The sequence below is a fragment of the Ammospiza nelsoni genome, chromosome 7 (assembly GCF_027579445.1).
Source record: "Ammospiza nelsoni isolate bAmmNel1 chromosome 7, bAmmNel1.pri, whole genome shotgun sequence".
Taxonomy (NCBI): domain Eukaryota; kingdom Metazoa; phylum Chordata; class Aves; order Passeriformes; family Passerellidae; genus Ammospiza; species Ammospiza nelsoni.
The window spans coordinates 29,166,128-29,180,621 of record NC_080639.1 but is presented as its reverse complement, the minus strand read 5'-3'; the positions used below and the strand labels follow the sequence as shown (position 1 = coordinate 29,180,621).

The 14,494-nt window shown below is 41.4% G+C and overlaps 1 protein-coding gene across 1 annotated transcript in view; it reads left to right on the top strand.

Moving 5' to 3' along the window:
• The first annotated feature begins 8,946 nt into the window (after window positions 1-8,946).
• The window catches only part of SEMA5B (semaphorin 5B), a 179,212-nt gene continuing 173,664 nt past the window's right edge, over window positions 8,947-14,494 (top strand). The window contains exon 1 of the mRNA XM_059476326.1: window positions 8,947-9,008. The gene's annotated coding sequence lies outside the window, so the exon portion shown is untranslated. The remainder of the gene's footprint in view (window positions 9,009-14,494) is intronic.

The following is a 14,494-nucleotide window of genomic DNA, read 5'->3' as shown; positions in this document are numbered from 1 at the left end:
AAAGCATGCATGTTCCTCTAATCATTTGGTTATAAAAGAAATGTGTGCCTGCTGCAGTGTAGGGAATTGATGCAACTTTTTAGCTGCTGTATAATGGGTGGGAAAATCACAGTTGACGAAAAAGGTGGGTCACTGCTGCAGGCCCTGGTTATATACTACTTCAAATCCCAAATAACGTTGGTGTATTTTGCCAGAGTTCATTGTTACACAGGAACCTACTACTTCTCAGTCAGGACAGATAGATGTGATGTAGTATAAGCAGGGGAATGCTGAGTGGAAATTGATTAGTTTGGTCCTAGAATATATCCCACAAAAACTCAACAAATTTTCCACAGAAGCACTACAAGAAGGTACTATTTATAGTTTGTGCTTATTTTATGCTGTCTGAAACTAGGAAGAGTTTCCACTTTGGAAAGATTGTAGTTTAAGTTTGGAAAATGGAAAGGCATTTTTAAATTCCTTATTGAAAATAATTTTTTTATTCTAACAAAAAGATAAAATTTTTTGTCTGATTTTGTAGAATGATGGACCCAACATAGAGTTTTCCAGAACAACTGATCTGGTCCAATCATGTTGATTTGTTTCCCTTTGGTCTGTCTGGCAAAGACATATGGGTCCAGAAGATGTTTTTCCAGGGGAAGTGTCAGTTTCAGTCCTGCAGACAGCTCCCAGGCTGGGAGTCCTCTGAAAGAGAGGAGACGTGAAGGAGGCTGCAGGAATCAATCAATCAAGTGGTGCCATTAGCAGGCAGCAGTCTGCAGAGACGTGTTCAGAAAGCCCCAGAAATCCCAGATACACTGTTCTTTTACAGGTGGCTATACTGAGCAAAACTTGGTCATCTCACAAGGGAGAATGGGATCATATGGCCTAACTCTGCTGCTGGACAAAAAATACACATCCAGAGGGACCAAGTGCCACAGTGCCTTGAGAAAAAAGGGATAGTCCTGTGCTCCTTGTGCTTCTTATGCTCCAGAGGCTTGCTCGAGCAAGTTTCTCCTGTACCCTGGGCAGTCTAGGGGCAGAGGAAAGTTATTTTATTGAGAACTGTTTGACTGCATATCAGGGATCCTAAAAGCCCCATGAGTTTTGACCTTAAAATTTGCCTGTACGTCCAGTACTTTAGTTTGTGGCCTGGCTGTGCACTGGCCTGTAAAAGCCCTGGCCCTGTTGCTGTTTTGCCTATGTCTTGCAGTGTGAGCTGGTGGGAAGCTGAGCAGTGACAGGACCAGCAGCACAGGCTTGGTCCCCTCACAGCTCTTCTTTGAAAGACCTGGCAAAACCAAAAGACCAGATGTGTCAATGTCAACAGATAAGCTTTAATCAGAAAAGAGTATTGTTGGAGATTTCCTGGGCAGAGTTGCTCTCAGTATCCTGGGTCTGGCTAAGAAACAATGAGAAAGGTGAACTTGGCTCAGTGGCTTTTACTTCTTTGATCTTGCTTGCCCAGAGTGGTACCTTCTGCACCAGAATGGTGCAGCTGTACTCTTTGCAGGAAGAATAGGAATTTCATTTAACTAAAAATGTTTGCAGTCATTTCCTGTCTCTCCTTGAATTCTTTTCATATTCATATTCATGAATTTAGTGCTAATGAGAACAATAACTATATGTTAAAAAGATCACCTGTCCCTTAAAAGGTCTCTTGGAGTAGCCAAAGGAGGGGAAAAAACAGCTCCCTCTGAATTTTTGACTCATCTAATCACCTAAATAAATCTTAGTGATTTAATTAATCTTAAAAAATTCTTAGTGTGCAGCTTGGTGTGACCATCCAGGGCATTTTGTCTGGCTCCATGACTTACCCTGCCTTGCCTCTGTATCCATTGTGCTCTGGTGTGGGATTATGCTCTGTCTTCAGGTGCCTGCCATACTCAATGCTGTGTAATCAGACTGAATTCAGGACTAGTGTTGGCTATGACAGATGACTATTGCCAAGCAGCTGTAAGTCTAGTTTAGGCCTTTTAGGATCAAACTTTCATCTCCAGTTTAACTCTACTGAAGGAAAAAGTTTATCTTTCACAGCTTTTGAAAGTAGAACCTAGAGCTAAGTATTGTCTTCAGCACTATCCTGGGCCCTGCCTCTGTGACCTTCCATGGATATGTACATGGTTTTGGTGACAGTCTGAAGTTAATAGTCATGTCTGTGTATGGAAAAGGTAGGAATGAAAATAATGCCTAACTTCAGGGTGTTCTTGCAAGCAGTGAGGAATTCTGTCTGGGAAGCACTGGCTGGTAAGTTGGGGTTCCCCCCTTCCCCCAGCTGTGCCACTGGTCTGCTGTAAAATCCTTTGCAAATCATTCACCTTCTCTGGAGGCTCAGTTTAGCTTTTGTGCAGCAGGAACAATGATTCCTTTCAGCTCTGCATCCACAGTGGTGATTGCACGGGGCTAACGAGCAGTAATGCAGCCTTCAGGGAGCTGCAGTGCTGAAGCCACTCTAGCGAGTGTTTTGTGCTGGGAGAAGAATAGATCCTTAAAATATTTAATCAACAGTCACTGGGTATATATACCCCCACTTCTGGATTAAATACTCTTAGTGATTTAGGGCTCTATTATGTCTTTTCCTCTTTTGTTTATCTCATGTTCTCATCAATCAGAGCTTCACTTAACACCATGATAAAGCACTTTAACCATGCCTTTACTGGCTATAGTTGTTAGAAAATCTTCTGCATATTTTTAATAGTTTTAAAATTGTGATTCCATTCTCACTTTCTGAAATATCTTGTCTTTTTTTAAAGGGAAAGAATAATGAATTTCTGTATGGGTTATACCTTGTAAAAAGATTATCTCCATTTGCTCTTTTTAGAAACTTTTCAGAAGGGAAGGCACTGTCCCAATGCACAGAAGCAATTTTTCTTTTCAATGGATCCTGTGACTCAAATCTAAACCTTTGCTCTCAGAGGAACACTTTTCAAATGTTTACTTAATGCTTGATTCCTGATAGGCAGTCTGGAGAAAAAAAACAGATGAGGTGTTACTCCTGAAAGTTATACTGCTTTATATTGTTTGAAAGGCAGAGATTGAACTGATTTGTCTAGCAGCTTGCCTTTTCTCAGCTGGGGGAAAAAGTTCCTTTGTAGCTCAGGCTTTTATCAACAGTCCAATAAAAGTGTTTTATATATATACATTAAAAAATCATACAACATATAAAGCCTTTTATCTTGATGGCTCCAAAATAGTTGACAAATTTGTCAAGTTATTTGTCAGCTACTTCCCAGCAAAGTTATCTCTTACTCCAGAAAGTTATCATGGAGGTATTTCTATGGTAGGTGAAATTATTCTTGCTACTGATAGCTTTGAAATAACAATCAGACTTGTAATGCATGCATTACAAAATTTTAATCTACAAATTTTAGAATGTTTTCCTAGGCCTTTTTCCTAGCTGAAACAGGTTGTTGTGGATCGGCAAAAATTGCATGAACTGATGGGGATGCCTGCTCCTCTGTGGTACCTCCAGACCCATCCCAGGCTTGGAGAGGACCCTCTGGGCAAGAAGTGAGTTGTCTTCAGGGGCCTTGTGAAGTTCTTCACAGCAATTTACCTTTTACCTCACCAGTGACACCATGACCTTCCATGGCCACTATTCCATATAAGCCTTATATATCAGCAGTGTTTGCCTCTTCTGGCAGGGCTCTGGACACATCCCACATGTGCACACACTCTGCATCTGTAAGGCTCCACCAGAGGATCCCTTGGCTCCTGAACCTTTCCCCTGTGCAAGTTGTTGGCTACCTCACCAGCAAGCTGGTTGCAAGGTGGCTGAGCTTTCGTGCAGGGATCCACAGCAGGAGTGTGTTAATGGACTCAAGTGCTATTTATTGGCTCCATGGATTCTGCTGCACCCTTGGCACGCCCGTGCTTCCTGTATGAAACTTGGCTGCAGGAGCCAGAACTGCAAGACATCATCCCAAATTCCAGCTGGGATGCGTAACTTGGCTACATGACACTCTCCCCTCTTTACCCCCCTTAACTGCTTCCCATGTTAAATAGTTTCTCAGGACTCAAAGGGGAAAGAGGAAATAATCTCCAGGCCAATGATTCTCATAAGTAGAAAAGTTGCATAAATAAATTAGCAATGATTAATAGGAAGAAATTGTCACTTGTCTCACTTGCCTGGAAGCTGTAGCTTGCTGAAATGACAGTCTTGGTGTCGAGGGGTTGGGATGCAGAGAGTGAGTGATGGGGGTAGGGATTTATTTTATATATATTTTCAAATTGAAAAAAAAAAAAAGTGTGATTTATTTTCCTTTGCTGCAGCTTGCTCCACATTTTCAGTTTTACATTAATAGCTGTGGGAACAGCAGTTCTTACTGCCATATACTTTAGCTATTAACACTGTGTCTGGTTTGACAGTACATCTCTCTATTTATTTTTTTTATTCCCTTGTGATCATAAAATATGTATCAGCCTTCCTTTCTAATCTCCTTTGGCATGTCCAGCTAGCTATTTTGTACCTTTTCTCTGTTTGAATTTGATTTTTCTAGCAACATATACTTAATCACAAAAAAGAAACTCTCTATCAAAACTCCCTTTTTTTAAAATTTGAAGCCTGATTGAATTCATATATAATGGAATGATTTCTCTAGTAACCCCTAACAGCTTTCTACCCAAAATGTTTGCTTCACTGATATTTTAATTGCTGTAATAATCAGCATTCTGAGTACGAGGTCCTTCCTCTAGCTCAGTAAATCCATACTGGCTGAGTAAAGCATGTCTGTGATTTATGTGCAGATAAACAGCTTTGGATCCTATCCAATCACTTCATCAGTTTTAATTCGGCTGCCTAATCAGTAGCAAACAGAAGGATTGCTTTTTGCTGGTTTGGTTGTTGGGGTTTTTTTGCTTTATTTTGTTTTTAACAGGGTTGAGGGTGTTAATACAGGGTTTGGCATGTTCTCCAGAATGGCACAAATAGCTCCCCATTTCTCATCATCTTTGTGTCAAAATCAGCTGTAACTTTCTGAAAGAGTTTATAAGAAGGGGATGAGATGCCAAGCTGTGCCTTTGGGCTTTTGGTGGTATCTAAGGAACCAGGCAGATATGCAGTCTGAACAGCGAGTCTGCTCTTATCTCATGGTTCATAAAGGACTTCCCTCAGATGCCTGAGAAAAGTGGAAGAGCTCATACAGAAGCAGATTTTGTTTACTTTCTGTGTTTAGGGGTTGATGCCTTCAGAATCATTTCCACAGCAATTATTATACTGCAGTTGCTGTTTACTACAGGCACAGTGTCTTGGGAGGGTCCTGGGAGGTGCAGGGGCACTGTGGGGTGCAGCTGTGCAGGAGTGGGAGAGCAGAGCCCCCTCCCCCTTTGCACCCTCAGCCTTTTGCTTGCTGCACAAGCCAGAGGGCTCCAGCTGATTCCAGACAGGCTCTTTGAGATTAAGGCTCGTGACCACAGTTCCTGACCTCATTTTTGTCTAAAATAACCTAAGCAAATGCCTGTTAAGGTTAAAACATTGCACCATTTACATTATCATCTATTAGTGCCATGTGTCCAGAGGTGAAGCATTCTGTGATTTATAAGCAGCCTCTGAAGGATTACAGAGAGCAACCCCATTCTGGACATCAGATCTAGGGCATGCAATACCATCTGTAATAACAAAGCTTACCTAAAGAGCTTAGAATGGTTTGAGTAGTAAACCATGGCTGTGTGTCTGTGAACCTTGTCAGCTCTCCTGGCTATTTCATTTCAGTGTGTAACTATGCCTGGCCACTCCATTTACACTGGAAACTGCAAGAGGTGTTAGTAGCTCTTCCTCTGCATCTGCTTTTTTCCTGTTTCATAGCAGCACTTGCTGTACAAGCAAGGAGCAGACTTGGGAAAGCTGTGCTAGGCTGTGTGGGTACCATTGGAGTGTGGCAAGGGGACACTGGCATTGCTGCTGTATCTTCTTGGGGGTTCACATCATAACCCAGTTGACATATGCCACCTTTTTTCCATGTCAGGGTAAACCCTCCCAGGTCTGTGTAAAATTTCACTCTTACCAAGAATCCACTCAACTTTTTGGCTCAGCCTTAATATTTTGCACACACCCATAGCTGTAGGCTTTAAAAAGACTTTTGAATCATCATGAAATTCAGAGAATTAGGCTGGGCTGGAGGGAAGGGCAGGGCACTGGGTATGTGGCATTTTGGGATCAGTTCTCTGTGCAAATGTGGGTGTCCCAAGGGACCTTGGGTGAGGTGTGTAATCCATCTGCTGTGTTAGATTTTTTATAGCTCGCAAAAGGGCAATAACACTTTGTTGCCTTTGACTGGCAATGAAGAGAGAATAAAACCCATTAATAAAGAGAAGAGATTTAGACCCAGTGGTGGTTCTGGTACAGCTCCACCTCCATTAACAGCACTTACTGGACTATAAAAACCAGTGCTTGAAAAGTTTTCAAAAATGATTTGGCAACATGTGTGGAGGGGGAAGTTTGGCCATTATACTGCTGTTTATATTATGTTGCTTCTTTTTAACTGATGGCAGCCTGTGGAGGGACTACCAAGCTTGGGATTCTCCTGGCTTTGACTGAGCACAATCTATAGCTTTGGTTCTCTTAAACTTAACAGGAGCTCTGAGCATTCCTGTTAAAATTGATGGGAAATGAACTTCAAGAGTCCTGAAAGATGAAGACTATCCCATCTATCTATCTGCTGCTTTAATGGAGAGATGAGAAAGGTTTCATGCAGTAGTCCAGCAGGGAATTCAAATGTCTGAGAAGAAATTTCAGGAGAAGGCTCAGTGTCTTGCAGATCAAAGGGTTCATTTAGGGAATCCTTAATTCTCTAGCCAAAGGGGAGCTATTACGTTTAGAGAGGCAGTGTGCAGACCAGAATTCTTCTGCTGATGAAACTTAGAGTTTGTGCTGTCCAGTGGCTTTCTGTATAGGAAAGACTACCTGCCAGTCCTGGAGGTTTGAGCTAACAGATGGATCTTGTTTTCTCACAAGCTGGTGTGCTGGGCTCTGATCTGCCTCCTGGGATATCACCAAAGGAGCATTTCAACTGTCACCATTTTAAAGAAGCAGGAGTTATATGACTAAGTGAAGACTGAGTCCTTTTGGTGGGTGCTCTATCACCCCTGGGCTCCTTTGAGTGTACCACCTTCAGGATTCAGCCCTGGCAGAACAGCTGCAGAAATGTTTTCATCTTCATCCCTTTCCTATGATTTCTTCCATGAGGAAAAGACTGATAGGAGAAAGAAGGAAATGTGAAGAGTGTGTATGCATGTTAGTCTTAATGTGTTGAAAGAGGACTGTGAGAGCATTTTTGGGTTATGGAAATGTGATGAATGAGGTTTCTTGAAGGAAACAATTGCTTCAGTCCTCTCAGTGAACTGCGTGACTGGTTCCTCTGTTTCTGCAGTTTGGTTTTTTTCAGATGGTGCTACATTTATCATGTCTTTCCTTTATAATGTTTTTTTCCTATTTTCCCTTTTTACCCTCCCTTTCTCTTTTTCTCTTTCAGTTTTCCTGATTCATACTGTACAGAAGCCATTGTTCAAAAAATAATTACCAGGGTGGTAAGAAGTCTGCCTATGGCTAAGGCCTGATGGCCTGTCCCTGAGAGCAGCACCTTAACCTACAGAGGCCCTCTGGCATTATATAGAATTTTGTCAGATCAGATACTAGTTTCGCTGGAAAAAGCATTTTGTCTTTTTATTATCTCTACTCCTTGCCTATGATGTAGTGTTAGCAGCATGTGCTCCTTCTCAGAAGCACAGTGAGGAAAAACCCATCTGGTTTGTGAATGCTCAGACATTGCTCTAATGGAAGCCATGTAAATAACTAGATAAATTATTTCATTGAGTTTGTCTGTTGAGCATAATGGGTAGCAGGGTCAGAATCTCTTCACAGTGATTCATTTCTTACTGGCTGAGTGGGATTTGTGTTCACAAGCCATTGTACACAAGTGTCCTCCAATTTTTACTGTCTGTCTTTTCCCTGCCTACAGTTTCAGCTCTTTGATTTCTTGCTGGTGAGCTCCAGGGAGCAGAGACTACCACAGCCAATGTCTGCACGGTGCTCAATGCAAAGAGATCAGGCACAGGGTAGGCTTTTTGGTGCTGCCATAACTAAAGGATAAATTAGTACAAACTAATCTACAATTTGTTAGAATTTTCCATAATTTTTGCCTTTTTACTTTCAGGAGACTGTTGTGGGGTTTGGATAAGACATAAGGGTGAAAACAGTGAGAATAACCTTTCAGATGTGGGTTTCTTGAGCAAATGTGTTCATTCTGAGCTTTGCTTTTGGTGTTTCAAAGAGGGGATTTATGGCTCACAGCCAGTGTAGAGGCTCTCTGCCCTGCCACGCCTGCTGTGAGTCTGGGAGCAAAGTGTAGGCTGCACTCACACATCATCTGCCTGCAGCTCCTGCATTTACTTGAGCAATTCAAATAATTCTTGACTAACCTGAGCACATCTGTAGTTCAACTGACAGAATGGAAGGTGCAGTGAACTCCAGCAGGAGTGAATGGTGAGGTAGGTGATGGATAGTGGGGACAGGAGTGTTCCCAAAGAGAACATTGCAGTGAGGAGTAAGATATGAGTTCACAGCTTATGTTTCTCACTGGTGCAAATCTCCCACTTGGAAACTGGGACAAGAGTGATTCCTCATCTCTTCTCTGAGGATGAAGCATTTAGGATTATGAAAAGTTCAGAGAGGGCTGCAAAATTTCTCAGAAGGATTGATTGTGTTAAAATATTTATTGTTTCCACAAACATTTTCTGCTACCCAATCTGTGGGCTAGGATTTTTTGCAGGAAGCAAATAATAGCAGCTAAAGCTAGTTTTGAAGCAACCTTCAGGTAAGCATTAAGGAAAAATTTTTACATTGCTTTGTGGTTAAACTTAAATAATATTTACATTACATTTGATTTCCAAACAATGTCAAAATTCTCCCGTATCTGTTAGAAGGCATAGTTAGAGATATCCACTAAAAACTGGTTTTCTGGTGTTTCCACAGGTCACTTAAGATTCTCCCTGGAGCATGACTTCGAATATGACACTTCAGTAATGCAGAAGCTGTAAGTAAATAATATCATGTTTTCAAGCCCTTGTTTTAGAGCTGTGTTTATACTCTTCCCAGAGTTTTGCTAGAACTTATCTTTGCTAGACCCTGTCTACCTCTCAACAAGCTTGCAGGGAAGTCACTGAGAGCAGACATGGTTTCCAAGTCAATCATGCCATTTTAGATGCTTTGCTTTATCAGCTTCTCGTTTAATCTAAAAACTCCAGTAATGGTTGCCTAATCTGCAGGAAGAAAGCCCAAGACATCTGCCAGTATTGCAGGAAATGTCACAAACAGGCAAAATTAAAAATATCTCATTAGCAGTGAGCAGTGAATAAAGTGCAGTGATACTTTACCAAAAGCTGGCATGCCATTGGTTCCCAGGCACAGAACCTTCCTGTGCTTGTGATGCTAATTAAAAAAGCCTACTAGAAACTGAACAAATGAACCCTGGAGGCTGCTGACCTGGTCATGTATTTGTTGGCCTTTGGTAACTTGATGTCAGATTTCAGTATCCTAAAAGTCTTATCATAGAAATATCTCACATTGATATAAGCAATCACAGAGATTGCTTTTGGGCAATTCCTGGTTGTGAATGCATGAAAAGGATACAGTTTCCTTCTCCTTCTCACTTTTTTCTATCTTTTTTCAAAGGTGAATTAGTAAGGTGCTAATTTTGGTATCTCTTTTCTGAATTCTGCATTGTTTTTCCTAATCAATTCTCTCTGATCTGCTCAATCTCCATTTAATTCAGTCAGCCACTCAACATCCAAACCTTTTGTAATAAAGAGAGTGCTAATTTTTCCCATTTATTTCAATTGTCTTTCATCAGGTGTTATCATATAACTCAATCATCTGGCACTGGAATTTGTAATTTAATCAATAAAGGAGGCCATTTTCCTCAAGAAGATCAAGGAAGAAAGATCTTGAGGAAAATGCACAGTGAAAGGAAGATGAAAAACAAAAAAGGGTGATAGGAACTGTGGTTGGCATTTAATAGCTGCACACCTTGGTGGTTATACTTGCCTGGCAAGTAGCAAGCAAAAGAGGTATCACTACTTTAAAATTAATGGATATAATGATTTTGCCTGTGCACCCATCTTGAAAAATCTAGAGGGACAATCATGGATAATACTTAAGTTGCTATGACAAGCACCTTGCACCATCTCTAGGTGTTGGCAATCCCATAGATGAGCAGTTCTGTTCACAGGAGCAGTTTGATATCAAGAGAGACACCAAGAAAGAAACTTTGCTGTGTGAGCTCCTCCGGCCTTTCTGCTCACATGGCATTTTATTGTGTTGTTGTTGCTTTAGATAAGGGCAGAGGAAGGATGATCTGCAGCCTCCCTTGATGTGATCACTGAGGGGCCCAAGGCTTTGCTTAGCTCAGGGTTTATTAAGTAATGAACATGATGGATTGAAAAATGCCTGGACAAGGATTGCATTGGAAGGGGCTGCCCGTGGAGGTGGTGGAGTCACCATCTCTATAGGACTTCAAGAAATGACTGGATGTGGCCCTCAGTGCCATAGTCTGGTTGACAAGTTGGAGGTCAGTCACAGGTTGGACTCGATGATCTGAGAGGTCTTTTTCAACTTAAATGATTCTGTGTGAGTCTGTGAAATGAAATGGAGATAAAACTGAAATGGCTTGGTTCTATATTCTCAGCCACTCTTGAATTCAAGTCCTGCTCCTGTTTTGCACAGTTGTACCAGAAAGTTTTGGACAGGGAACATGTGGAGTGTGCCAATCTGACAGCTACAAAATCTACAGAACTGGAACTAGATGACAAATCACTCCCTCCGTCCCTGGAAACTTATATGAGCAATATTGTAAATATTGTTCATCTTTTTTTCATAAACCTGTGTTTGAGTCTATTCTCCAACCTTTCAGTGGTGCCGAAGGATTACCAAACATGCACCATATGATCTCTGGTTCCCTTCTTGTGCACTCCAAATAATGTCATCAAAGCTGGTGCTGGTCTGCCTGTTGTGTTTGGCCAAACATGAGAGCAGAGTTTCTCCAAGGAGTAGCTTAATGTGCTGTATTTGAAGATTGACTTTTGGAGCAGTGATTCTTTGACTGGCCAAAGCAATCAGTGCTTTGCCCAGCCAGCAGCCCAGGGAACCCAGGTCTAAGAATCTTTCTGCTGAGAACTGTGGCTGAAGACATTTCTTGGGGTTAATTTAGCACTCAAGGGCTCAGAGCTTTGTGGAGCTGGAGTATCTTCAGAAGTAAGCAATGGCACATGCAGATTGCTGCTCTGTCCTTCCCACAGTAATGGCTTCCTCATTTCACCTAAAAAAGAGAAAATTATGAATTATACTTTAGTCCTGTTTTGTAGTGGTATTTTGCACAAAATCATGCCAGTGTAATGTATGTCCAAAAATATTTACATAAATGTTCATAAATTTTTCTCCACTTGCTTTTGAGCTGCTAAAACATTTTGAAACACTTGGTTTGGGCTTTTTTTGTCCTGCTCCCAGCACCAAATCACCCATTTTAGTGATTCAATGCCAATCAGGAATTTGAGGATAAAGAAAAGAAAAACTGCAACCACTTTTAGCTCATCTCCTAAAGGATGTTGGGTTTTGCTCCCACTGATTTTGAATTCAACAGGCTGCAGAAGGACTGGGTGTCATTTAGCTATTAGAGATTTTTGTTTTCCTGATCATTGTGAAGTAGCATCATTAACACAGGCAAATTTCCATGCTTCACTGTGCTGTGTCCATGGTACATTAAAGGCCCTTTTCCATTGGTAAAGCTGAGTCTATTCTTCTGTAAAATCAGGGGCCCATTGGCAGTTCTTTGGCAAGTGAGACAGAGGGACTATTTAATGGGAAGAAGAGTGGTTTAATAAAGGGGAAAAAGTCGAACATGACAAGTGCAAGGAAAAATAGCAGAATGTTAGTTTATAAATCACTGCATAATTGGGCCAAAATATTCATCCATTTTCACACGGCCAGGGAGAAAGAGGACAGCAGTTTTGGGGTGAATGAGTTACGTGATTGCTCCAAAGTGCCTTTTAGAGAAGTCAAGCACTCTATCCATTTCTCTTCCCAATATGAGTGCTGTGATTTCAGGCTAATGGAAAATGGTTTGTATTGCTGAATTTTCTTTTTTGAAATGGTGTATTGGCTTTTGGTGAAGAAATTGGACTTATGCTTGAATATGTCTGGATTTTACAAATACATTTTTAGCTTAATAAGATGGAACCAATTAACCAGAAAAGTCATTGCCAATGGATTTTACAAGTACATAAAAATATATTGCTTTTTCTTGAAACATTTCATCACCCTTTTGAATGTTCCTTTTTCTTTCCTTTGCCGCCACTGACAAAGCACTGTGATAATTTGTTCCCTCATGCCTTTTCCTGAAAACATTGATCTCTGGCCCTGATTGTGTATGTGTGTGTGTATGGGGAGGATATTAGGCATGTATGTATGCATCTTTTTGTTTCTGACTCGGTGTTTATTTCTTTCTCCAGTGTTGTTCAGTGTGTTTAACTTGTGGCCTGAGGAAAAACAGAGCACACAAACTATAAAAAAGTTGTTCTGAAAAGGTTGCTTAAAGTGGCACAGGACCCAAGGGCTAATGAGCAATCTCTCAAAGCCAGGTATTAATGCAACTGCTGAAACGTTTGGCACAGCAGAGGCACTGAAGAAAGCAGTAGCACCCGATTGTCACCCCTCTGGATCTCTGGGAGTGGACATGTCTCCTGGAAACTCTTCTGAGGTCCCTCATTATGTCAGCTGTGCCTTGCAAGTGAGGGTGGGGACAGAGACCCACCACCCTGCAGTGGCACAGAGGTCTGTGGAAATGAGTTCTGGTCTCTGCCTGCCTGTCTCTGAACTGGAATGCTCATTTAATCACCTATAGCAATATTTTACTTGGAGGAAATTTTAACATGAGGCTCTGCCAGCCTCCTCTACCCCTAAATTTCCATCAGCTCTGCCTGCAAAGAAGGGCTGGGTAACACACAAGACATGGGCGCATACTGAGGAGTTGTAGGATTTCTATTTCCATTACCTCAGCCTTCCCCATTCCCTCGTAGCCTTGCCTTCTGCTTAAAATGCAAAGGTTATTGACTTCTGTGAGCATGTGGGGCAGTAACCCAGGCAGGCACTGCCTTGGGATGACATGATTTTCCCTGCTCTGATCAGCTCTGTAAACTGAAGCATAGAGAGCCTGCTTTGATCCTTAATAACTTTGCTCGTTTGCTTTAGTTACCAGTTGATACAGAAATGACTTAAACATGGTACTTTGGGGTAAAATATTGAATGTTTATCCAAGTACATGGCAATGACACACAAAATTAGCTGTTGCAAACAGACGTCTCTGTTCCCATCAACTTTGCCCAATTTGTCAAGAAAACATCTGTATCATCTAAAGAAAAACAAACACTAAATTTGGGTAACAGGAAAGGCTTTAATTCTTTTCTTCTGCAAACTGTGGGAGTGCCCTGCAGGACAGCGCCCTTTTTGCATTGCTGCTTTCATTCAGCAGTGGTTCTCACATTTTAGAAGTAAGTTTAGAAATTTTACCAGCAGTCTGACATCATTACTAAGTCTCTGCTTATTTACCACAGAACTGATGATCTAGTTGAAGGAAATTATTACATGCAAGCTTTAAAGGAGATACCCTTTCAATGGGGTGTGAACTTCAACACAAACCTGACAGTTGCTTAAAGTCCTTCTGGATTTGTGAAACTGTCCCATGAGCCACACCAGTTGTGAATGATGCTGTCCTTCAAACAGCCAGGACAGCCCAATACCTCCTTCCAGTAGCTGTGGTGTGAACAGCATGTGCTGGTTTACATCCAAGCTCGTCCACAGCTTATTTAATTCTCACTTTTTATTTTGGCCTGAGTTGAATTCCTGGCCTGTCCTTCATATTAAAATGACCTTGTTCCTCCAGGGAAACCTCCCCTGCTTCAAACAAATGGTACCAACACCAAAGAGCTGCTTTGTGGGATCCAGTTTTGTCCTGCATTTGTTTTAAAGCTTCCCAGGAACCCTTGGCTACTTCGCACAAACTGTTAACTTGAGGGTAATAATTTTGTCTGGGTTTTGTCACAGAAATTCAATTAAGGAGGATTATGAACACAGTTGTAGGCCTGTTTCATTTACAGTTGCAAATGAAACCCAGGCCACACACTGATTGTTTATATAGGAAAGGAGATGCTGTGTAGTTTTGAGTGGCTGAATTACCTGCATGTTCCTTTGTGCAGCTTCGCTTATTGCAGAAGGGAGGAGAGTGAGACTTGTAAAAATTAATAAAAAAGTGATATAAAGGCGGGAAAGAAATCACCAAGGGAAAAACTACCCCCACTGCTTTTCCCTGGGAGGCACACATCCCTTCTACACATAATAAACTCCACAGGGAATTTCTTCCCCCTTAGAAAACATATCCCAAAGGGCAGGAGTGAGTAGTCATTTATTTATTTGTTTTTAGTAAACAAAGAGCAATATTCTGTTTTCATGGCCTTGATATGGCTCCAAGTC